This window comes from Lissotriton helveticus, chromosome 12 (genome assembly GCF_964261635.1).
Source record: "Lissotriton helveticus chromosome 12, aLisHel1.1, whole genome shotgun sequence".
Taxonomy (NCBI): Eukaryota; Metazoa; Chordata; class Amphibia; order Caudata; family Salamandridae; genus Lissotriton; species Lissotriton helveticus.
In genome coordinates this window covers 657,875,701-657,899,146 of record NC_136073.1, presented here as the reverse complement: position 1 = coordinate 657,899,146, position 23,446 = coordinate 657,875,701, and the positions used below count along the sequence as shown (strand labels likewise).

The 23,446-nt window shown below is 46.9% G+C and overlaps 22 non-coding genes across 22 annotated transcripts; all 22 read right to left on the bottom strand.

Annotated features, from left to right (window-relative positions):
- Positions 1-754: 754 nt before the first annotated feature.
- On the bottom strand, positions 755-870 carry LOC144800338 (U5 spliceosomal RNA). The gene has a single exon (XR_013604248.1). It is a non-coding gene; the product is annotated as a U5 spliceosomal RNA (small nuclear RNA).
- Positions 871-1,804: 934 nt separating this feature from the next.
- On the bottom strand, positions 1,805-1,919 carry LOC144801088 (U5 spliceosomal RNA). Its single transcript, XR_013604964.1, has one exon. It is a non-coding gene; the product is annotated as a U5 spliceosomal RNA (small nuclear RNA).
- A 933-nt stretch (positions 1,920-2,852) lies between these two features.
- On the bottom strand, positions 2,853-2,968 carry LOC144800337 (U5 spliceosomal RNA). The gene has a single exon (XR_013604247.1). It is a non-coding gene; the product is annotated as a U5 spliceosomal RNA (small nuclear RNA).
- A 933-nt stretch (positions 2,969-3,901) lies between these two features.
- On the bottom strand, positions 3,902-4,016 carry LOC144801573 (U5 spliceosomal RNA). The gene has a single exon (XR_013605378.1). It is a non-coding gene; the product is annotated as a U5 spliceosomal RNA (small nuclear RNA).
- A 907-nt stretch (positions 4,017-4,923) lies between these two features.
- Positions 4,924-5,038, bottom strand: LOC144801084 (U5 spliceosomal RNA). Its single transcript, XR_013604960.1, has one exon. It is a non-coding gene; the product is annotated as a U5 spliceosomal RNA (small nuclear RNA).
- Positions 5,039-5,971: 933 nt separating this feature from the next.
- LOC144800329 (U5 spliceosomal RNA) lies at positions 5,972-6,086 on the bottom strand. The gene has a single exon (XR_013604239.1). It is a non-coding gene; the product is annotated as a U5 spliceosomal RNA (small nuclear RNA).
- Positions 6,087-7,017: 931 nt separating this feature from the next.
- Positions 7,018-7,132, bottom strand: LOC144800770 (U5 spliceosomal RNA). The gene has a single exon (XR_013604655.1). It is a non-coding gene; the product is annotated as a U5 spliceosomal RNA (small nuclear RNA).
- Positions 7,133-8,066: 934 nt separating this feature from the next.
- LOC144801077 (U5 spliceosomal RNA) lies at positions 8,067-8,181 on the bottom strand. The gene has a single exon (XR_013604953.1). It is a non-coding gene; the product is annotated as a U5 spliceosomal RNA (small nuclear RNA).
- A 933-nt stretch (positions 8,182-9,114) lies between these two features.
- LOC144800336 (U5 spliceosomal RNA) lies at positions 9,115-9,230 on the bottom strand. The gene has a single exon (XR_013604246.1). It is a non-coding gene; the product is annotated as a U5 spliceosomal RNA (small nuclear RNA).
- Positions 9,231-10,164: 934 nt separating this feature from the next.
- Positions 10,165-10,279, bottom strand: LOC144801066 (U5 spliceosomal RNA). Its single transcript, XR_013604942.1, has one exon. It is a non-coding gene; the product is annotated as a U5 spliceosomal RNA (small nuclear RNA).
- A 933-nt stretch (positions 10,280-11,212) lies between these two features.
- On the bottom strand, positions 11,213-11,328 carry LOC144800335 (U5 spliceosomal RNA). The gene has a single exon (XR_013604245.1). It is a non-coding gene; the product is annotated as a U5 spliceosomal RNA (small nuclear RNA).
- Positions 11,329-12,262: 934 nt separating this feature from the next.
- LOC144801055 (U5 spliceosomal RNA) lies at positions 12,263-12,377 on the bottom strand. The gene has a single exon (XR_013604931.1). It is a non-coding gene; the product is annotated as a U5 spliceosomal RNA (small nuclear RNA).
- Positions 12,378-13,311: 934 nt separating this feature from the next.
- LOC144801043 (U5 spliceosomal RNA) lies at positions 13,312-13,426 on the bottom strand. The gene has a single exon (XR_013604920.1). It is a non-coding gene; the product is annotated as a U5 spliceosomal RNA (small nuclear RNA).
- Positions 13,427-14,359: 933 nt separating this feature from the next.
- On the bottom strand, positions 14,360-14,475 carry LOC144800334 (U5 spliceosomal RNA). Its single transcript, XR_013604244.1, has one exon. It is a non-coding gene; the product is annotated as a U5 spliceosomal RNA (small nuclear RNA).
- A 934-nt stretch (positions 14,476-15,409) lies between these two features.
- On the bottom strand, positions 15,410-15,524 carry LOC144801032 (U5 spliceosomal RNA). The gene has a single exon (XR_013604909.1). It is a non-coding gene; the product is annotated as a U5 spliceosomal RNA (small nuclear RNA).
- A 933-nt stretch (positions 15,525-16,457) lies between these two features.
- Positions 16,458-16,573, bottom strand: LOC144800333 (U5 spliceosomal RNA). The gene has a single exon (XR_013604243.1). It is a non-coding gene; the product is annotated as a U5 spliceosomal RNA (small nuclear RNA).
- A 933-nt stretch (positions 16,574-17,506) lies between these two features.
- Positions 17,507-17,621, bottom strand: LOC144800972 (U5 spliceosomal RNA). The gene has a single exon (XR_013604850.1). It is a non-coding gene; the product is annotated as a U5 spliceosomal RNA (small nuclear RNA).
- A 934-nt stretch (positions 17,622-18,555) lies between these two features.
- Positions 18,556-18,670, bottom strand: LOC144801000 (U5 spliceosomal RNA). Its single transcript, XR_013604878.1, has one exon. It is a non-coding gene; the product is annotated as a U5 spliceosomal RNA (small nuclear RNA).
- Positions 18,671-20,115: 1,445 nt separating this feature from the next.
- LOC144800364 (U5 spliceosomal RNA) lies at positions 20,116-20,230 on the bottom strand. Its single transcript, XR_013604273.1, has one exon. It is a non-coding gene; the product is annotated as a U5 spliceosomal RNA (small nuclear RNA).
- A 918-nt stretch (positions 20,231-21,148) lies between these two features.
- On the bottom strand, positions 21,149-21,263 carry LOC144800769 (U5 spliceosomal RNA). Its single transcript, XR_013604654.1, has one exon. It is a non-coding gene; the product is annotated as a U5 spliceosomal RNA (small nuclear RNA).
- Positions 21,264-22,197: 934 nt separating this feature from the next.
- Positions 22,198-22,312, bottom strand: LOC144800747 (U5 spliceosomal RNA). The gene has a single exon (XR_013604633.1). It is a non-coding gene; the product is annotated as a U5 spliceosomal RNA (small nuclear RNA).
- Positions 22,313-23,245: 933 nt separating this feature from the next.
- On the bottom strand, positions 23,246-23,361 carry LOC144800332 (U5 spliceosomal RNA). Its single transcript, XR_013604242.1, has one exon. It is a non-coding gene; the product is annotated as a U5 spliceosomal RNA (small nuclear RNA).
- Positions 23,362-23,446: the final 85 nt, after the last annotated feature.

Genomic DNA, 23,446 nt, shown 5'->3' with positions numbered 1-23,446 from the left:
AGTTCCCATGCGTCTGTCTGGGAATATGCAAATTCTTTTCTGTACACACCTCAGCTCATTAGGAGGCGTTGCAGCTGCTGGACAAGGGGAACGTGAAGCGTGCATCAGGCTTTAGGTGAAGTGGCACTGTAGGACTTTTGTCCCCCAGCGATTTTACGCTTTCCACACCATCCTTCCAATCGTTAGGCTGTGAGCCACCACTGTGCTCTGCACATAGCCATGCACTTTAAGTCCCTTTTTCGCACGTACTTTCATTAAACCTGAATATAGAAGTATATATCTGTCTAGGCTAGAGGCACATGAAACAGGACTGGCGTGCCGCTTCAAGTGTACCTGAGAGGAATCTGACTCAGGATTGGCCACCCTCTCAGGGCACCGACTCAGGATTGGCCAACCTCTATGGGGCACCTCCAACGGGCACAAATAACGGGCAAGCCCTATGAAAAGCACAGCGTGAGTCTAGGTGCCACCTTGAAAAAGGAGGGTGACGTCTGGCCTCTGACAGCAGGAATATTAAGAGAGGAGAAAACATACTGCCTGCTATCGTGAAATTCCAAGATAGTCACGAAAAGCAATCTCATGCACTGCACAAGCTCTTTCCCATGATGCACCTCTCCTGCACTCTGTCTATGCAAATGAGCAAGCAGAGAGTTCAGGAATAAAACACCTAAGCTCATGTCCCCAAAAAACAGCATCAGACAACTCGCAGATATTCCTCAATTTCTAATGCTTTTCTTTTAAACACACGATAAACAGCCTCACCTGTGGTAAGGCTTAAAAAAAATTGAATAAACTCGCAAATGTTCCTCTCCACGGAAATCTTTAGTAAAAGGCGAAAGATTTTTTCGTTTTGAAGAGAAACCAGAGTAAGTTAGAATATGGCTCTCTGGGGGTAAGTGGCACCACATCAAAGACCCCGTCATTGCGAGGGTGAGGACCTGAGAGGTATTTTCAAAATCTAAGAAAGAGGACAAGAACCAGGCCGGTGAGGGAAGCAGGCCCAAATTTCAGAGTCTCTGCTCAAAGCACAGAAAATCAAAAAGGTGGACAGTTCCCATGCGTCTGTCTGGGAATATGCAAATTCTTTTCTGTACACACCTCAGCTCATTAGGAGGCGTTGCGGATGCTGGGCAAGGGGAACGGGAAGCGTGCATCAGGCTTTAGGTGAAGTGGCACTGTAGGACTTTTGTCCCCCAGCGATTTTACGCTTTCCACACCATCCTTCCAATCGTTAGGCTGTGAGCCACCACTGTGCTCTGCACATAGCCATGCACTTTAAGTCCCTTTTTCGCACGTACTTTCATTAAACCTGAATATAGAAGTATATATCTGTCTAGGCTAGAGGCACATGAAACAGGACTGGCGTGCCGCTTCAAGTGTACCTGAGAGGAATCTGACTCAGGATTGGCCACCCTCTCAGGGCACCGACTCAGGATTGGCCAACCTCTATGGGGCACCTCCAACGGGCACAAATAACGGGCAAGCCCTATGAAAAGCACAGCGTGAGTCTAGGTGCCACCTTGAAAAAGGAGGGTGACGTCTGGCCTCTGACAGCAGGAATATTAAGAGAGGAGAAAACATACTGCCTGCTATCATGAAATTCCAAGATAGTCACGAAAAGCAATCTCATGCACTGCACAAGCTCTTTCCCATGATGCACCTCTCCTGCACTCTGTCTATGCAAATGAGCAAGCAGAGGAGTTCAGGAATAAAACACCTAAGCTCATGTCCCCAAAAAACAGCAGCAGACAACTCGCAGATATTCCCCAATTTCTAATGCTTTTCTTTTAAACACACAATAAACAGCCTCACCTGTGGTAAGGCTTAAAAAAATTTAATAAACTCGTAAATGTTCCTCTCCACGGAAATCTTTAGTAAAAGGCGAAAGATTTTTTCGTTTTGAAGAGAAACCAGAGTAAGTTAGAATATGGCTCTCGGGGGGTAAGTGGCACCACATCAAAGACCCCTTCATTGCGAGGGTGAGGACCTGAGAGGTATTTTCAAAATCTAAGAAAGAGGACAAGAACCAGGCCGGTGAGGGAAGCAGGCCCAAATTTCAGAGTCTCTGCTCAAAGCACAGAAAATCAAAAAGGTGGACAGTTCCCATGCGTCTGTCTGGGAATATGCAAATTCTTTTCTGTACACACCTCAGCTCATTAGGAGGCGTTGCAGCTGCTGGACAAGGGGAACGTGAAGCGTGCATCAGGCTTTAGGTGAAGTGGCACTGTAGGACTTTTGTCCCCCAGCGATTTTACGCTTTCCACACCATCCTTCCAATCGTTAGGCTGTGAGCCACCACTGTGCTCTGCACATAGCCATGCACTTTAAGTCCCTTTTTCGCACGTACTTTCATTAAACCTGAATATAGAAGTATATATCTGTCTAGGCTAGAGGCACATGAAACAGGACTGGCGTGCCGCTTCAAGTGTACCTGAGAGGAATCTGACTCAGGATTGGCCACCCTCTCAGGGCACCGACTCAGGATTGGCCAACCTCTATGGGGCACCTCCAACGGGCACAAATAACGGGCAAGCCCTATGAAAAGCACAGCGTGAGTCTAGGTGCCACCTTGAAAAAGGAGGGTGACGTCTGGCCTCTGACAGCAGGAATATTAAGAGAGGAGAAAACATACTGCCTGCTATCGTGAAATTCCAAGATAGTCACGAAAAGCAATCTCATGCACTGCACAAGCTCTTTCCCATGATGCACCTCTCCTGCACTCTGTCTATGCAAATGAGCAAGCAGAGAGTTCAGGAATAAAACACCTAAGCTCATGTCCCCAAAAAACAGCATCAGACAACTCGCAGATATTCCTCAATTTCTAATGCTTTTCTTTTAAACACACGATAAACAGCCTCACCTGTGGTAAGGCTTAAAAAAAATTGAATAAACTCGCAAATGTTCCTCTCCACGGAAATCTTTAGTAAAAGGCGAAAGATTTTTTCGTTTTGAAGAGAAACCAGAGTAAGTTAGAATATGGCTCTCTGGGGGTAAGTGGCACCACATCAAAGACCCCGTCATTGCGAGGGTGAGGACCTGAGAGGTATTTTCAAAATCTAAGAAAGAGGACAAGAACCAGGCCGGTGAGGGAAGCAGGCCCAAATTTCAGAGTCTCTGCTCAAAGCACAGAAAATCAAAAAGGTGGACAGTTCCCATGCGTCTGTCTGGGAATATGCAAATTCTTTTCTGTACACACCTCAGCTCATTAGGAGGCGTTGCGGATGCTGGGCAAGGGGAACGGGAAGCGTGCATCAGGCTTTAGGTGAAGTGGCACTGTAGGACTTTTGTCCCCCAGCGATTTTACGCTTTCCACACCATCCTTCCAATCGTTAGGCTGTGAGCCACCACTGTGCTCTGCACATAGCCATGCACTTTAAGTCCCTTTTTCGCACGTACTTTCATTAAACCTGAATATAGAAGTATATATCTGTCTAGGCTAGAGGCACATGAAACAGGACTGGCGTGCCGCTTCAAGTGTACCTGAGAGGAATCTGACTCAGGATTGGCCACCCTCTCAGGGCACCGACTCAGGATTGGCCAACCTCTATGGGGCACCTCCAACGGGCACAAATAACGGGCAAGCCCTATGAAAAGCACAGCGTGAGTCTAGGTGCCACCTTGAAAAAGGAGGGTGACGTCTGGCCTCTGACAGCAGGAATATTAAGAGAGGAGAAAACATACTGCCTGCTATCGTGAAATTCCAAGATAGTCACGAAAAGCAATCTCATGCACTGCACAAGCTCTTTCCCATGATGCACCTCTCCTGCACTCTGTCTATGCAAATGAGCAAGCAGAGAGTTCAGGAATAAAACACCTAAGCTCATGTCCCCAAAAAACAGCATCAGACAACTTGCAGATATTCCTCAATTTCTAATGCTTTTCTTTTAAACACACGATAAACAGCCTCACCTGTGGTAAGGCTTAAAAAAATTGAATAAACTCGTAAATGTTCCTCTCCACGGAAATCTTTAGTAAAAGGCGAAAGATTTTTTCGTTTTGAAGAGAAACCAGAGTAAGTTAGAATATGGCTCTCTGGGGGTAAGTGGCACCACATCAAAGACCCCGTCATTGCGAGGGTGAGGACCTGAGAGGTATTTTCAAAATCTAAGAAAGAGGACAAGAACCAGGCCGGTGAGGGAAGCAGGCCCAAATTTCAGAGTCTCTGCTCAAAGCACAGAAAATCAAAAAGGTGGACAGTTCCCATGCGTCTGTCTGGGAATATGCAAATTCTTTTCTGTACACACCTCAGCTCATTAGGAGGCGTTGCGGATGCTGGGCAAGGGGAACGGGAAGCGTGCATCAGGCTTTAGGTGAAGTGGCACTGCAGGACTTTTGTCCCCCAGCGATTTTACGCTTTCCACACCATCCTTCCAATCGTTAGGCTGTGAGCCACCACTGTGCTCTGCACATAGCCATGCACTTTAAGTCCCTTTTTCGCACGTACTTTCATTAAACCTGAATATAGAAGCATATATCTGTCTAGGCTAGAGGCACATGAAACAGGACTGGCGTGCCGCTTCAAGTGTACCTGAGAGGAATCTGACTCAGGATTGGCCACCCTGTCAGGGCACCGACTCAGGATTGGCCAACCTCTACGGGCAAGCCCTATGAAAAGCACAGCGTGAGTCTAGGTGCCACCTTGAAAAAGGAGGGTGACGTCTGGCCTCTGACAGCAGGAATATTAAGAGAGGAGAAAACATACTGCCTGCTATCATGAAATTCCAAGATAGTCACGAAAAGCAATCTCATGCACTGCACAAGCTCTTTCCCATGATGCACCTCTCCTGCACTCTGTCTATGCAAATGAGCAAGCAGAGGAGTTCAGGAATAAAACACCTAAGCTCATGTCCCCAAAAAACAGCAGCAGACAACTCGCAGATATTCCCCAATTTCTAATGCTTTTCTTTTAAACACACAATAAACAGCCTCACCTGTGGTAAGGCTTAAAAAAATTGAATAAACTCGTAAATGTTCCTCTCCACGGAAATCTTAAGTAAAAGGCCAAAAAATTTTTCGTTTTGAAGAGAAACCAGAGTAAGTTAGAATATGGCTCTCTGGGGGTAAGTGGCACCACATCAAAGACCCCGTCATTGCGAGAGTGAGGACCTGAGAGGTATTTTCAAAATCTAAGAAAGAGGACAAGAACCAGGCCGGTGAGGGAAGCAGGCCCAAATTTCAGAGTCTCTGCTCAAAGCACAGAAAATCAAAAAGGTGGACAGTTCCCATGCGTCTGTCTGGGAATATGCAAATTCTTTTCTGTACACACCTCAGCTCATTAGGAGGCATTGCGGCTGCTGGGCAAGGGGAACGGGAAGCGTGCATCAGGCTTTAGGTGAAGTGGCACTGTAGGACTTTTGTCCCCCAGCGATTTTACGCTTTCCACACCATCCTTCCAATCGTTAGGCTGTGAGCCACCACTGTGCTCTGCACATAGCCATGCACTTTAAGTCCCTTTTTCGCACGTACTTTCATTAAACCTGAATATAGAAGTATATATCTGTCTAGGCTAGAGGCACATGAAACAGGACTGGCGTGCCACTTCAAGTGTACCTGAGAGGAATCTGACTCAGGATTGGCCACCCTCTCAGGGCACCGACTCAGGATTGGCCAACCTCTATGGGGCACCTCCAACGGGCACAAATAACGGGCAAGCCCTATGAAAAGCACAGCGTGAGTCTAGGTGCCACCTTGAAAAAGGAGGGTGACGTCTGGCCTCTGACAGCAGGAATATTAAGAGAGGAGAAAACATACTGCCTGCTATCGTGAAATTCCAAGATAGTCACGAAAAGCAATCTCATGCACTGCACAAGCTCTTTCCCATGATGCACCTCTCCTGCACTCTGTCTATGCAAATGAGCAAGCAGAGAGTTCAGGAATAAAACACCTAAGCTCATGTCCCCAAAAAACAGCATCAGACAACTCGCAGATATTCCTCAATTTCTAATGCTTTTCTTTTAAACACACGATAACGAGCCTCACCTGTGGTAAGGCTTAAAAAAATTGAATAAACTCACAAATGTTCCTCTCCACGGAAATCTTTAGTAAAAGGCGAAAGATTTTTTCGTTTTGAAGAGAAACCAGAGTAAGTTAGAATATGGCTCTTTGGGGGTAAGTGGCACCACATCAAAGACCCCGTCATTGCGAGGGTGAGGACCTGAGAGGTATTTTCAAAATCTAAGAAAGAGGACAAGAACCAGGCCGGTGAGGGAAGCAGGCCCAAATTTCAGTCTCTGCTCAAAGCACAGAAAATCAAAAAGGTGGACAGTTCCCATGCGTCTGTCTGGGAATATGCAAATTCTTTTCTGTACACACCTCAGCTCATTAGGAGGCGTTGCGGATGCTGGGCAAGGGGAACGGGAAGCGTGCATCAGGCTTTAGGTGAAGTGGCACTGTAGGACTTTTGTCCCCCAGCGATTTTACGCTTTCCACACCATCCTTCCAATCGTTAGGCTGTGAGCCACCACTGTGCTCTGCACATAGCCATGCACTTTAAGTCCCTTTTTCGCACGTACTTTCATTAAACCTGAATATAGAAGCATGTATCTGTCTAGGCTAGAGGCACATGAAACAGGACTGGCGTGCCGCTTCAAGTGTACCTGAGAGGAATCTGACTCAGGATTGGCCACCCTCTCAGGGCACCGACTCAGGATTGGCCAACCTCTATGGGGCACCTCCAACGGGCACAAATAACGGGCAAGCCCTATGAAAAGCACAGCGTGAGTCTAGGTGCCACCTTGAAAAAGGAGGGTGACGTCTGGCCTCTGACAGCAGGAATATTAAGAGAGGAGAAAACATACTGCCTGCTATCGTGAAATTCCAAGATAGTCACGAAAAGCAATCTCATGCACTGCACAAGCTCTTTCCCATGATGCACCTCTCCTGCACTCTGTCTATGCAAATGAGCAAGCAGAGAGTTCAGGAATAAAACACCTAAGCTCATGTCCCCAAAAAACAGCATCAGACAACTCGCAGATATTCCTCAATTTCTAATGCTTTTCTTTTAAACACACGATAAACAGCCTCACCTGTGGTAAGGCTTAAAAAAATTGAATAAACTCGCAAATGTTCCTCTCCACAGAAATCTTTAGTAAAAGGCGAAAGATTTTTTCGTTTTGAAGAGAAACCAGAGTAAGTTAGAATATGGCTCTCTGGGGGTAAGTGGCACCACATCAAAGACCCCGTCATTGCGAGGGTGAGGACCTGAGAGGTATTTTCAAAATCTAAGAAAGAGGACAAGAACCAGGCCGGTGAGGGAAGCAGGCCCAAATTTCAGAGTCTCTGCTCAAAGCACAGAAAATCAAAAAGGTGGACAGTTCCCATGCGTCTGTCTGGGAATATGCAAATTCTTTTCTGTACACACCTCAGCTCATTAGGAGGCGTTGCGGATGCTGGGCAAGGGGAACGGGAAGCGTGCATCAGGCTTTAGGTGAAGTGGCACTGTAGGACTTTTGTCCCCCAGTGATTTTACGCTTTCCACACCATCCTTCCAATCGTTAGGCTGTGAGCCACCACTGTGCTCTGCACATAGCCATGCACTTTAAGTCCCTTTTTCGCACGTACTTTCATTAAACCTGAATATAGAAGCATATATCTGTCTAGGCTAGAGGCACATGAAACAGGACTGGCGTGCCGCTTCAAGTGTACCTGAGAGGAATCTGACTCAGGATTGGCCACCCTCTCAGGGCACCGACTCAGGATTGGCCAACCTCTATGGGGCACCTCCAACGGGCACAAATAACGGGCAAGCCCTATGAAAAGCACAGCGTGAGTCTAGGTGCCACCTTGAAAAAGGAGGGTGACGTCTGGCCTCTGACAGCAGGAATATTAAGAGAGGAGAAAACATACTGCCTGCTATCATGAAATTCCAAGATAGTCACGAAAAGCAATCTCATGCACTGCACAAGCTCTTTCCCATGATGCACCTCTCCTGCACTCTGTCTATGCAAATGAGCAAGCAGAGGAGTTCAGGAATAAAACACCTAAGCTCATGTCCCCAAAAAACAGCAGCAGACAACTCGCAGATATTCCCCAATTTCTAATGCTTTTCTTTTAAACACACAATAAACAGCCTCACCTGTGGTAAGGCTTAAAAAAATTTAATAAACTCGTAAATGTTCCTCTCCACGGAAATCTTTAGTAAAAGGCGAAAGATTTTTTCGTTTTGAAGAGAAACCAGAGTAAGTTAGAATATGGCTCTCGGGGGGTAAGTGGCACCACATCAAAGACCCCTTCATTGCGAGGGTGAGGACCTGAGAGGTATTTTCAAAATCTAAGAAAGAGGACAAGAACCAGGCCGGTGAGGGAAGCAGGCCCAAATTTCAGAGTCTCTGCTCAAAGCACAGAAAATCAAAAAGGTGGACAGTTCCCATGCGTCTGTCTGGGAATATGCAAATTCTTTTCTGTACACACCTCAGCTCATTAGGAGGCGTTGCAGCTGCTGGACAAGGGGAACGTGAAGCGTGCATCAGGCTTTAGGTGAAGTGGCACTGTAGGACTTTTGTCCCCCAGCGATTTTACGCTTTCCACACCATCCTTCCAATCGTTAGGCTGTGAGCCACCACTGTGCTCTGCACATAGCCATGCACTTTAAGTCCCTTTTTCGCACGTACTTTCATTAAACCTGAATATAGAAGTATATATCTGTCTAGGCTAGAGGCACATGAAACAGGACTGGCGTGCCGCTTCAAGTGTACCTGAGAGGAATCTGACTCAGGATTGGCCACCCTCTCAGGGCACCGACTCAGGATTGGCCAACCTCTATGGGGCACCTCCAACGGGCACAAATAACGGGCAAGCCCTATGAAAAGCACAGCGTGAGTCTAGGTGCCACCTTGAAAAAGGAGGGTGACGTCTGGCCTCTGACAGCAGGAATATTAAGAGAGGAGAAAACATACTGCCTGCTATCGTGAAATTCCAAGATAGTCACGAAAAGCAATCTCATGCACTGCACAAGCTCTTTCCCATGATGCACCTCTCCTGCACTCTGTCTATGCAAATGAGCAAGCAGAGAGTTCAGGAATAAAACACCTAAGCTCATGTCCCCAAAAAACAGCATCAGACAACTCGCAGATATTCCTCAATTTCTAATGCTTTTCTTTTAAACACACGATAAACAGCCTCACCTGTGGTAAGGCTTAAAAAAAATTGAATAAACTCGCAAATGTTCCTCTCCACGGAAATCTTTAGTAAAAGGCGAAAGATTTTTTCGTTTTGAAGAGAAACCAGAGTAAGTTAGAATATGGCTCTCTGGGGGTAAGTGGCACCACATCAAAGACCCCGTCATTGCGAGGGTGAGGACCTGAGAGGTATTTTCAAAATCTAAGAAAGAGGACAAGAACCAGGCCGGTGAGGGAAGCAGGCCCAAATTTCAGAGTCTCTGCTCAAAGCACAGAAAATCAAAAAGGTGGACAGTTCCCATGCGTCTGTCTGGGAATATGCAAATTCTTTTCTGTACACACCTCAGCTCATTAGGAGGCGTTGCGGATGCTGGGCAAGGGGAACGGGAAGCGTGCATCAGGCTTTAGGTGAAGTGGCACTGTAGGACTTTTGTCCCCCAGCGATTTTACGCTTTCCACACCATCCTTCCAATCGTTAGGCTGTGAGCCACCACTGTGCTCTGCACATAGCCATGCACTTTAAGTCCCTTTTTCGCACGTACTTTCATTAAACCTGAATATAGAAGTATATATCTGTCTAGGCTAGAGGCACATGAAACAGGACTGGCGTGCCGCTTCAAGTGTACCTGAGAGGAATCTGACTCAGGATTGGCCACCCTCTCAGGGCACCGACTCAGGATTGGCCAACCTCTATGGGGCACCTCCAACGGGCACAAATAACGGGCAAGCCCTATGAAAAGCACAGCGTGAGTCTAGGTGCCACCTTGAAAAAGGAGGGTGACGTCTGGCCTCTGACAGCAGGAATATTAAGAGAGGAGAAAACATACTGCCTGCTATCATGAAATTCCAAGATAGTCACGAAAAGCAATCTCATGCACTGCACAAGCTCTTTCCCATGATGCACCTCTCCTGCACTCTGTCTATGCAAATGAGCAAGCAGAGGAGTTCAGGAATAAAACACCTAAGCTCATGTCCCCAAAAAACAGCAGCAGACAACTCGCAGATATTCCCCAATTTCTAATGCTTTTCTTTTAAACACACAATAAACAGCCTCACCTGTGGTAAGGCTTAAAAAAATTTAATAAACTCGTAAATGTTCCTCTCCACGGAAATCTTTAGTAAAAGGCGAAAGATTTTTTCGTTTTGAAGAGAAACCAGAGTAAGTTAGAATATGGCTCTCTGGGGGTAAGTGGCACCACATCAAAGACCCCTTCATTGCGAGGGTGAGGACCTGAGAGGTATTTTCAAAATCTAAGAAAGAGGACAAGAACCAGGCCGGTGAGGGAAGCAGGCCCAAATTTCAGAGTCTCTGCTCAAAGCACAGAAAATCAAAAAGGTGGACAGTTCCCATGCGTCTGTCTGGGAATATGCAAATTCTTTTCTGTACACACCTCAGCTCATTAGGAGGCGTTGCAGCTGCTGGACAAGGGGAACGTGAAGCGTGCATCAGGCTTTAGGTGAAGTGGCACTGTAGGACTTTTGTCCCCCAGCGATTTTACGCTTTCCACACCATCCTTCCAATCGTTAGGCTGTGAGCCACCACTGTGCTCTGCACATAGCCATGCACTTTAAGTCCCTTTTTCGCACGTACTTTCATTAAACCTGAATATAGAAGTATATATCTGTCTAGGCTAGAGGCACATGAAACAGGACTGGCGTGCCGCTTCAAGTGTACCTGAGAGGAATCTGACTCAGGATTGGCCACCCTCTCAGGGCACCGACTCAGGATTGGCCAACCTCTATGGGGCACCTCCAACGGGCACAAATAACGGGCAAGCCCTATGAAAAGCACAGCGTGAGTCTAGGTGCCACCTTGAAAAAGGAGGGTGACGTCTGGCCTCTGACAGCAGGAATATTAAGAGAGGAGAAAACATACTGCCTGCTATCGTGAAATTCCAAGATAGTCACGAAAAGCAATCTCATGCACTGCACAAGCTCTTTCCCATGATGCACCTCTCCTGCACTCTGTCTATGCAAATGAGCAAGCAGAGAGTTCAGGAATAAAACACCTAAGCTCATGTCCCCAAAAAACAGCATCAGACAACTCGCAGATATTCCTCAATTTCTAATGCTTTTCTTTTAAACACACGATAAACAGCCTCACCTGTGGTAAGGCTTAAAAAAAATTGAATAAACTCGCAAATGTTCCTCTCCACGGAAATCTTTAGTAAAAGGCGAAAGATTTTTTCGTTTTGAAGAGAAACCAGAGTAAGTTAGAATATGGCTCTCTGGGGGTAAGTGGCACCACATCAAAGACCCCGTCATTGCGAGGGTGAGGACCTGAGAGGTATTTTCAAAATCTAAGAAAGAGGACAAGAACCAGGCCGGTGAGGGAAGCAGGCCCAAATTTCAGAGTCTCTGCTCAAAGCACAGAAAATCAAAAAGGTGGACAGTTCCCATGCGTCTGTCTGGGAATATGCAAATTCTTTTCTGTACACACCTCAGCTCATTAGGAGGCGTTGCGGATGCTGGGCAAGGGGAACGGGAAGCGTGCATCAGGCTTTAGGTGAAGTGGCACTGTAGGACTTTTGTCCCCCAGCGATTTTACGCTTTCCACACCATCCTTCCAATCGTTAGGCTGTGAGCCACCACTGTGCTCTGCACATAGCCATGCACTTTAAGTCCCTTTTTCGCACCTACTTTCATTAAACCTGAATATAGAAGCATATATCTGTCTAGGCTAGAGGCACATGAAACAGGACTGGCGTGCCGCTTCAAGTGTACCTGAGAGGAATCTGACTCAGGATTGGCCACCCTCTCAGGGCACCGACTCAGGATTGGCCAACCTCTATGGGGCACCTCCAACGGGCACAAATAACGGGCAAGCCCTATGAAAAGCACAGCGTGAGTCTAGGTGCCACCTTGAAAAAGGAGGGTGACGTCTGGCCTCTGACAGCAGGAATATTAAGAGAGGAGAAAACATACTGCCTGCTATCATGAAATTCCAAGATAGTCACGAAAAGCAATCTCATGCACTGCACAAGCTCTTTCCCATGATGCACCTCTCCTGCACTCTGTCTATGCAAATGAGCAAGCAGAGGAGTTCAGGAATAAAACACCTAAGCTCATGTCCCCAAAAAACAGCAGCAGACAACTCGCAGATATTCCCCAATTTCTAATGCTTTTCTTTTAAACACACAATAAACAGCCTCACCTGTGGTAAGGCTTAAAAAAATTTAATAAACTCGTAAATGTTCCTCTCCACGGAAATCTTTAGTAAAAGGCGAAAGATTTTTTCGTTTTGAAGAGAAACCAGAGTAAGTTAGAATATGGCTCTCGGGGGGTAAGTGGCACCACATCAAAGACCCCTTCATTGCGAGGGTGAGGACCTGAGAGGTATTTTCAAAATCTAAGAAAGAGGACAAGAACCAGGCCGGTGAGGGAAGCAGGCCCAAATTTCAGAGTCTCTGCTCAAAGCACAGAAAATCAAAAAGGTGGACAGTTCCCATGCGTCTGTCTGGGAATATGCAAATTCTTTTCTGTACACACCTCAGCTCATTAGGAGGCGTTGCAGCTGCTGGACAAGGGGAACGTGAAGCGTGCATCAGGCTTTAGGTGAAGTGGCACTGTAGGACTTTTGTCCCCCAGCGATTTTACGCTTTCCACACCATCCTTCCAATCGTTAGGCTGTGAGCCACCACTGTGCTCTGCACATAGCCATGCACTTTAAGTCCCTTTTTCGCACGTACTTTCATTAAACCTGAATATAGAAGTATATATCTGTCTAGGCTAGAGGCACATGAAACAGGACTGGCGTGCCGCTTCAAGTGTACCTGAGAGGAATCTGACTCAGGATTGGCCACCCTCTCAGGGCACCGACTCAGGATTGGCCAACCTCTATGGGGCACCTCCAACGGGCACAAATAACGGGCAAGCCCTATGAAAAGCACAGCGTGAGTCTAGGTGCCACCTTGAAAAAGGAGGGTGACGTCTGGCCTCTGACAGCAGGAATATTAAGAGAGGAGAAAACATACTGCCTGCTATCATGAAATTCCAAGATAGTCACGAAAAGCAATCTCATGCACTGCACAAGCTCTTTCCCATGATGCACCTCTCCTGCACTCTGTCTATGCAAATGAGCAAGCAGAGGAGTTCAGGAATAAAACACCTAAGCTCATGTCCCCAAAAAACAGCAGCAGACAACTCGCAGATATTCCCCAATTTCTAATGCTTTTCTTTTAAACACACAATAAACAGCCTCACCTGTGGTAAGGCTTAAAAAAATTTAATAAACTCGTAAATGTTCCTCTCCACGGAAATCTTTAGTAAAAGGCGAAAGATTTTTTCGTTTTGAAGAGAAACCAGAGTAAGTTAGAATATGGCTCTCGGGGGGTAAGTGGCACCACATCAAAGACCCCTTCATTGCGAGGGTGAGGACCTGAGAGGTATTTTCAAAATCTAAGAAAGAGGACAAGAACCAGGCCGGTGAGGGAAGCAGGCCCAAATTTCAGAGTCTCTGCTCAAAGCACAGAAAATCAAAAAGGTGGACAGTTCCCATGCGTCTGTCTGGGAATATGCAAATTCTTTTCTGTACACACCTCAGCTCATTAGGAGGCGTTGCAGCTGCTGGACAAGGGGAACGTGAAGCGTGCATCAGGCTTTAGGTGAAGTGGCACTGTAGGACTTTTGTCCCCCAGCGATTTTACGCTTTCCACACCATCCTTCCAATCGTTAGGCTGTGAGCCACCACTGTGCTCTGCACATAGCCATGCACTTTAAGTCCCTTTTTCGCACGTACTTTCATTAAACCTGAATATAGAAGTATATATCTGTCTAGGCTAGAGGCACATGAAACAGGACTGGCGTGCCGCTTCAAGTGTACCTGAGAGGAATCTGACTCAGGATTGGCCACCCTCTCAGGGCACCGACTCAGGATTGGCCAACCTCTATGGGGCACCTCCAACGGGCACAAATAACGGGCAAGCCCTATGAAAAGCACAGCGTGAGTCTAGGTGCCACCTTGAAAAAGGAGGGTGACGTCTGGCCTCTGACAGCAGGAATATTAAGAGAGGAGAAAACATACTGCCTGCTATCGTGAAATTCCAAGATAGTCACGAAAAGCAATCTCATGCACTGCACAAGCTCTTTCCCATGATGCACCTCTCCTGCACTCTGTCTATGCAAATGAGCAAGCAGAGAGTTCAGGAATAAAACACCTAAGCTCATGTCCCCAAAAAACAGCATCAGACAACTCGCAGATATTCCTCAATTTCTAATGCTTTTCTTTTAAACACACGATAAACAGCCTCACCTGTGGTAAGGCTTAAAAAAAATTGAATAAACTCGCAAATGTTCCTCTCCACGGAAATCTTTAGTAAAAGGCGAAAGATTTTTTCGTTTTGAAGAGAAACCAGAGTAAGTTAGAATATGGCTCTCTGGGGGTAAGTGGCACCACATCAAAGACCCCGTCATTGCGAGGGTGAGGACCTGAGAGGTATTTTCAAAATCTAAGAAAGAGGACAAGAACCAGGCCGGTGAGGGAAGCAGGCCCAAATTTCAGAGTCTCTGCTCAAAGCACAGAAAATCAAAAAGGTGGACAGTTCCCATGCGTCTGTCTGGGAATATGCAAATTCTTTTCTGTACACACCTCAGCTCATTAGGAGGCGTTGCGGATGCTGGGCAAGGGGAACGGGAAGCGTGCATCAGGCTTTAGGTGAAGTGGCACTGTAGGACTTTTGTCCCCCAGCGATTTTACGCTTTCCACACCATCCTTCCAATCGTTAGGCTGTGAGCCACCACTGTGCTCTGCACATAGCCATGCACTTTAAGTCCCTTTTTCGCACGTACTTTCATTAAACCTGAATATAGAAGTATATATCTGTCTAGGCTAGAGGCACATGAAACAGGACTGGCGTGCCGCTTCAAGTGTACCTGAGAGGAATCTGACTCAGGATTGGCCACCCTCTCAGGGCACCGACTCAGGATTGGCCAACCTCTATGGGGCACCTCCAACGGGCACAAATAACGGGCAAGCCCTATGAAAAGCACAGCGTGAGTCTAGGTGCCACCTTGAAAAAGGAGGGTGACGTCTGGCCTCTGACAGCAGGAATATTAAGAGAGGAGAAAACATACTGCCTGCTATCATGAAATTCCAAGATAGTCACGAAAAGCAATCTCATGCACTGCACAAGCTCTTTCCCATGATGCACCTCTCCTGCACTCTGTCTATGCAAATGAGCAAGCAGAGGAGTTCAGGAATAAAACACCTAAGCTCATGTCCCCAAAAAACAGCAGCAGACAACTCGCAGATATTCCCCAATTTCTAATGCTTTTCTTTTAAACACACAATAAACAGCCTCACCTGTGGTAAGGCTTAAAAAAATTTAATAAACTCGTAAATGTTCCTCTCCACGGAAATCTTTAGTAAAAGGCGAAAGATTTTTTCGTTTTGAAGAGAAACCAGAGTAAGTTAGAATATGGCTCTCTGGGGGTAAGTGGCACCACATCAAAGACCCCTTCATTGCGAGGGTGAGGACCTGAGAGGTATTTTCAAAATCTAAGAAAGAGGACAAGAACCAGGCCGGTGAGGGAAGCAGGCCCAAATTTCAGAGTCTCTGCTCAAAGCACAGAAAATCAAAAAGGTGGACAGTTCCCATGCGTCTGTCTGGGAATATGCAAATTCTTTTCTGTACACACCTCAGCTCATTAGGAGGCGTTGCAGCTGCTGGACAAGGGGAACGTGAAGCGTGCATCAGGCTTTAGGTGAAGTGGCACTGTAGGACTTTTGTCCCCCAGCGATTTTACGCTTTCCACACCATCCTTCCAATCGTTAGGCTGTGAGCCACCACTGTGCTCTGCACATAGCCATGCACTTTAAGTCCCTTTTTCGCACGTACTTTCATTAAACCTGAATATAGAAGTATATATCTGTCTAGGCTAGAGGCACATGAAACAGGACTGGCGTGCCGCTTCAAGTGTACCTGAGAGGAATCTGACTCAGGATTGGCCACCCTCTCAGGGCACCGACTCAGGATTGGCCAACCTCTATGGGGCACCTCCAACGGGCACAAATAACGGGCAAGCCCTATGAAAAGCACAGCGTGAGTCTAGGTGCCACCTTGAAAAAGGAGGGTGACGTCTGGCCTCTGACAGCAGGAATATTAAGAGAGGAGAAAACATACTGCCTGCTATCGTGAAATTCCAAGATAGTCACGAAAAGCAATCTCATGCACTGCACAAGCTCTTTCCCATGATGCACCTCTCCTGCACTCTGTCTATGCAAATGAGCAAGCAGAGAGTTCAGGAATAAAACACCTAAGCTCATGTCCCCAAAAAACAGCATCAGACAACTCGCAGATATTCCTCAATTTCTAATGCTTTTCTTTTAAACACACGATAAACAGCCTCACCTGTGGTAAGGCTTAAAAAAAATTGAATAAACTCGCAAATGTTCCTCTCCACGGAAATCTTTAGTAAAAGGCGAAAGATTTTTTCGTTTTGAAGAGAAACCAGAGTAAGTTAGAATATGGCTCTCTGGGGGTAAGTGGCACCACATCAAAGACCCCGTCATTGCGAGGGTGAGGACCTGAGAGGTATTTTCAAAATCTAAGAAAGAGGACAAGAACCAGGCCGGTGAGGGAAGCAGGCCCAAATTTCAGAGTCTCTGCTCAAAGCACAGAAAATCAAAAAGGTGGACAGTTCCCATGCGTCTGTCTGGGAATATGCAAATTCTTTTCTGTACACACCTCAGCTCATTAGGAGGCGTTGCGGATGCTGGGCAAGGGGAACGGGAAGCGTGCATCAGGCTTTAGGTGAAGTGGCACTGTAGGACTTTTGTCCCCCAGCGATTTTACGCTTTCCACACCATCCTTCCAATCGTTAGGCTGTGAGCCACCACTGTGCTCTGCACATAGCCATGCACTTTAAGTCCCTTTTTCGCACGTACTTTCATTAAACCTGAATATAGAAGTATATATCTGTCTAGGCTAGAGGCACATGAAACAGGACTGGCGTGCCGCTTCAAGTGTACCTGAGAGGAATCTGACTCAGGATTGGCCACCCTCTCAGGGCACCGACTCAGGATTGGCCAACCTCTATGGGGCACCTCCAACGGGCACAAATAACGGGCAAGCCCTATGAAAAGCACAGCGTGAGTCTAGGTGCCACCTTGAAAAAGGAGGGTGACGTCTGGCCTCTGACAGCAGGAATATTAAGAGAGGAGAAAACATACTGCCTGCTATCGTGAAATTCCAAGATAGTCACGAAAAGCAATCTCATGCACTGCACAAGCTCTTTCCCATGATGCACCTCTCCTGCACTCTGTCTATGCAAATGAGCAAGCAGAGAGTTCAGGAATAAAACACCTAAGCTCATGTCCCCAAAAAACAGCATCAGACAACTCGCAGATATTTCTCAATTTCTAATGCTTTTCTTTTAAACACACGATAACGAGCCTCACCTGAGGTAAGGCTTAAAAAAATTGAATAAACTCGCAAATGTTCCTCTCCACGGAAATCTTTAGTAAAAGGCGAAAGATTTTTTCGTTTTGAAGCTAAACCAGAGTAAGTTAGAATATGGCTCTTTGGGGGTAAGTGGCACCACATCAAAGACCCCGTCATTGCGAGGGTGAGGACCTGAGAGGTATTTTCAAAATCTAAGAAAGAGGACAAGAACCAGGCCGGTGAGGGAAGCAGGCCCAAATTTCAGAGTCTCTGCTCAAAGCACAGAAAATCAAAAAGGTGGACAGTTCCCATGCGTCTGTCTGGGAATATGCAAATTCTTTTCTGTACACACCTCAGCTCATTAGGAGGCGTTGCGGATGCTGGGCAAGGGGAACGGGAAGCGTGCATCAGGCTTTAGGTGAAGTGGCACTGTAGGACTTTTGTCCCCCAGCGATTTTACGCTTTCCACACCATCCTTCCAATCGTTAGGCTGTGAGCCACCACTGTGCTCTGCACATAGCCATGCACTTTAAGTCCCTTTTTCGCACGTACTTTCATTAAACCTGAATATAGAAGCATATATCTGTCTAGGCTAGAGGCACATGAAACAGGACTGGCGTGCCGCTTCAAGTGTACCTGAGAGGAATCTGACTCAGGATTGGCCACCCTCTCAGGGCACCGACTCAGGATTGGCCAACCTCTATGGGGCACCTCCAACGGGCACAAATAACGGGCAAGCCCTATGAAAAGCACAGCGTGAGTCTAGGTGCCACCTTGAAAAAGGAGGGTGACGTCTGGCCTCTGACAGCAGGAATATTAAGAGAGGAGAAAACATACTGCCTGCTATCATGAAATTCCAAGATAGTCACGAAAAGCAATCTCATGCACTGCACAAGCTCTTTCCCATGATGCACCTCTCCTGCACTCTGTCTATGCAAATGAGCAAGCAGAGGAGTTCAGGAATAAAACACCTAAGCTCATGTCCCCAAAAAACAGCAGCAGACAACTCGCAGATATTCCCCAATTTCTAATGCTTTTCTTTTAAACACACAATAAACAGCCTCACCTGTGGTAAGGCTTAAAAAAATTGAATAAACTCGTAAATGTTCCTCTCCACGGAAATCTTTAGTAAAAGGCGAAATTTTTTTTCGTTTTGAAGAGAAACCAGAGTAAGTTAGAATATGGCTCTCTGGGGGTAAGTGGCACCACATCAAAGACCCCTTCATTGCGAGGGTGAGGACCTGAGAGGTATTTTCAAAATCTAAGAAAGAGGACAAGAACCAGGCCGGTGAGGGAAGCAGGCCCAAATTTCAGAGTCTCTGCTCAAAGCACAGAAAATCAAAAAGGTGGACAGTTCCCATGCGTCTGTCTGGGAATATGCAAATTCTTTTCTGTACACACCTCAGCTCATTAGGAGGCGTTGCAGCTGCTGGGCAAGGGGAACGGGAAGCGTGCATCAGGCTTTAGGTGAAATGGCACTGTAGGACTTTCGTCCCCCAGCGATTTTACGCTTTCCACACCATCCTTCCAATCGATAGGCTGTGAGCCACCACTGTGCTCTGCACATAGCCATGCACTTTAAGTCCCTTTTTCGCACGTACTTTCATTAAACCTGAATATAGAAGTATATATCTGTCTAGGCTAGAGGCACATGAAACAGGACTGGCGTGCCGCTTCAAGTGTACCTGAGAGGAATCTGACTCAGGATTGGCCACCCTCTCAGGGTACCGACTCAGGATTGGCCAACCTCTATGGGACACCTCCAACGGGCACAAATAACAAGCAAGCCCTATGAAAAGCACAGCGTGAGTCTAGGTGCCACCTTGAAAAAGGAGGGTGACGTCTGGCCTCTGACAGCAGGAATATTAAGAGAGGAGAAAACATACTGCCTGCTATCGTGAAATTCCAAGATAGTCATGAAAAGCAATCTCATGCACTGCACAAGCTCTTTCCCATGATGCACCTCTCCTGCACTCTGTCTATGCAAATGAGCAAGCAGAGAGTTCAGGAATAAAACACCTAGGGGCAGATTTATGAAGGCCTTGCGCCGCCGGTGCATCACTTTATTTGACGCAACGGCGGCGCAAACAATGCGCCCTATTTACAACGTGACGCATCTAGGAGATGCGTCACGTTGTAAAGCCCTGCGCCATCAGGAGGCGTTCCGGCGCAGGGTGGGCGTTCCGGGGCAGGTGCGCCTCGCAAAAGTGGCTGAGTGAAATCTATAAGATTTCACTCAGTCACTTTCAGGACAATGCTGCGTCAAAAGCCTGCGCCTGCTTGAAGCAGGCGTAGGTCTTGAGGCAGCATTGTGGAGATGGGGCACCCCCGAGCCTTGCTGGAGCTGCGTCGCGCTTGCGACACTGCTCCAGCACTGCGCCACCTTTTCGGCACAGATGCGTCACGCATCTGTGCCGTTTTTGCCCCATGGTGCGCCGCATTCTAAATGCGGCGCACCATGGGTGGCGGAGCAGCGGCGCAGGATGACTGGCGCATCCCTGGGGATGCGCCAGTCATCATAAATCTGCCCCCTAAGCTCATGTCCCCAAAAAACAGCATCAGACAACTCGCAGATATTCCTCAATTTCTAATGCTTTTCTTTTAAACACACGATAACGAGCCTCACCTGTGGTAAGGCTTAAAAAAATTGAATAAACTCGCAAATGTTCCTCTCCACGGAAATCTTTAGTAAAAGGCGAAAGATTTTTTCGTTTTGAAGAGAAACCAGAGTAAGTTAGAATATGGCTCTTTGGGGGTAAGTGGCACCACATCAAAGACCCCGTCATTGCGAGGGTGAGGACCTGAGAGGTATTTTCAAAATCTAAGAAAGAGGACAAGAACCAGGCCGGTGAGGGAAGCAGGCCCAAATTTCAGTCTCTGCTCAAAGCACAGAAAATCAAAAAGGTGGACAGTTCCCATGCGTCTGTCTGGGAATATGCAAATTCTTTTCTGTACACACCTCAGCTCATTAGGAGGCGTTGCGGATGCTGGGCAAGGGGAACGGGAAGCGTGCATCAGGCTTTAGGTGAAGTGGCACTGTAGGACTTTTGTCCCCCAGCGATTTTACGCTTTCCACACCATCCTTCCAATCGTTAGGCTGTGAGCCACCACTGTGCTCTGCACATAGCCATGCACTTTAAGTCCCTTTTTCGCACGTACTTTCATTAAACCTGAATATAGAAGCATGTATCTGTCTAGGCTAGAGGCACATGAAACAGGACTGGCGTGCCGCTTCAAGTGTACCTGAGAGGAATCTGACTCAGGATTGGCCACCCTCTCAGGGCACCGACTCAGGATTGGCCAACCTCTAACGGGCACAAATAACGGGCAAGCCCTATGAAAAGCACAGCGTGAGTCTAGGTGCCACCTTGAAAAAGGAGGGTGACGTCTGGCCTCTGACAGCAGGAATATTAAGAGAGGAGAAAACATACTGCCTGCTATCGTGAAATTCCAAGATAGTCACGAAAAGCAATCTCATGCACTGCACAAGCTCTTTCCCATGATGCACCTCTCCTGCACTCTGTCTATGCAAATGAGCAAGCAGAGAGTTCAGGAATAAAACACCTAAGCTCATGTCCCCAAAAAACAGCATCAGACAACTCGCAGATATTCCTCAATTTCTAATGCTTTTCTTTTAAACACACGATAAACAGCCTCACCTGTGGTAAGGCTTAAAAAAATTGAATAAACTCGCAAATGTTCCTCTCCACAGAAATCTTTAGTAAAAGGCGAAAGATTTTTTCGTTTTGAAGAGAAACCAGAGTAAGTTAGAATATGGCTCTCTGGGGGTAAGTGGCACCACATCAAAGACCCCGTCATTGCGAGGGTGAGGACCTGAGAGGTATTTTCAAAATCTAAGAAAGAGGACAAGAACCAGGCCGGTGAGGGAAGCAGGCCCAAATTTCAGAGTCTCTGCTCAAAGCACAGAAAATCAAAAAGGTGGACAGTTCCCATGCGTCTGTCTGGGAATATGCAAATTCTTTTCTGTACACACCTCAGCTCATTAGGAGGCGTTGCGGATGCTGGGCAAGGGGAACGGGAAGCGTGCATCAGGCTTTAGGTGAAGTGGCACTGTAGGACTTTTGTCCCCCAGTGATTTTACGCTTTCCACACCATCCTTCCAATCGTTAGGCTGTGAGCCACCACTGTGCTCTGCACATAGCCATGCACTTTAAGTCCCTTTTTCGCACGTACTTTCATTAAACCTGAATATAGAAGCATATATCTGTCTAGGCTAGAGGCACATGAAACAGGACTGGCGTGCCGCTTCAAGTGTACCTGAGAGGAATCTGACTCAGGATTGGCCACCCTCTCAGGGCACCGACTCAGGATTGGCCAACCTCTATGGGGCACCTCCAACGGGCACAAATAACGGGCAAGCCCTATGAAAAGCACAGCGTGAGTCTAGGTGCCACCTTGAAAAAGGAGGGTGACGTCTGGCCTCTGACAGCAGGAATATTAAGAGAGGAGAAAACATACTGCCTGCTATCATGAAATTCCAAGATAGTCACGAAAAGCAATCTCATGCACTGCACAAGCTCTTTCCCATGATGCACCTCTCCTGCACTCTGTCTATGCAAATGAGCAAGCAGAGGAGTTCAGGAATAAAACACCTAAGCTCATGTCCCCAAAAAACAGCAGCAGACAACTCGCAGATATTCCCCAATTTCTAATGCTTTTCTTTTAAACACACAATAAACAGCCTCACCTGTGGTAAGGCTTAAAAAAATTTAATAAACTCGTAAATGTTCCTCTCCACGGAAATCTTTAATAAAAGGCGAAAGATTTTTTCGTTTTGAAGAGAAACCAGAGTAAGTTAGAATATGGCTCTCTGGGGGTAAGTGGCACCACATCAAAGACCCCTTCATTGCGAGGGTGAGGACCTGAGAGGTATTTTCAAAATCTAAGAAAGAGGACAAGAACCAGGCCGGTGAGGGAAGCAGGCCCAAATTTCAGAGTCTCTGCTCAAAGCACAGAAAATCAAAAAGGTGGACAGTTCCCATGCGTCTGTCTGGGAATATGCAAATTCTTTTCTGTACACACCTCAGCTCATTAGGAGGCGTTGCAGCTGCTGGACAAGGGGAACGTGAAGCGTGCATCAGGCTTTAGGTGAAGTGGCACTGTAGGACTTTTGTCCCCCAGCGATTTTACGCTTTCCACACCATCCTTCCAATCGTTAGGCTGTGAGCCACCACTGTGCTCTGCACATAGCCATGCACTTTAAGTCCCTTTTTCGCACGTACTTTCATTAAACCTGAATATAGAAGTATATATCTGTCTAGGCTAGAGGCACATGAAACAGGACTGGCGTGCCGCTTCAAGTGTACCTGAGAGGAATCTGACTCAGGATTGGCCACCCTCTCAGGGCACCGACTCAGGATTGGCCAACCTCTATGGGGCACCTCCAACGGGCACAAATAACGGGCAAGCCCTATGAAAAGCACAGCGTGAGTCTAGGTGCCACCTTGAAAAAGGAGGGTGACGTCTGGCCTCTGACAGCAGGAATATTAAGAGAGGAGAAAACATACTGCCTGCTATCGTGAAATTCCAAGATAGTCACGAAAAGCAATCTCATGCACTGCACAAGCTCTTTCCCATGATGCACCTCTCCTGCACTCTGTCTATGCAAATGAGCAAGCAGAGAGTTCAGGAATAAAACACCTAAGCTCATGTCCCCAAAAAACAGCATCAGACAACTCGCAGATATTCCTCAATTTCTAATGCTTTTCTTTTAAACACACGATAAACAGCCTCACCTGTGGTAAGGCTTAAAAAAAATTGAATAAACTCGCAAATGTTCCTCTCCACGGAAATCTTTAGTAAAAGGCGAAAGATTTTTTCGTTTTGAAGAGAAACCAGAGTAAGTTAGAATATGGCTCTCTGGGGGTAAGTGGCACCACATCAAAGACCCCGTCATTGCGAGGGTGAGGACCTGAGAGGTATTTTCAA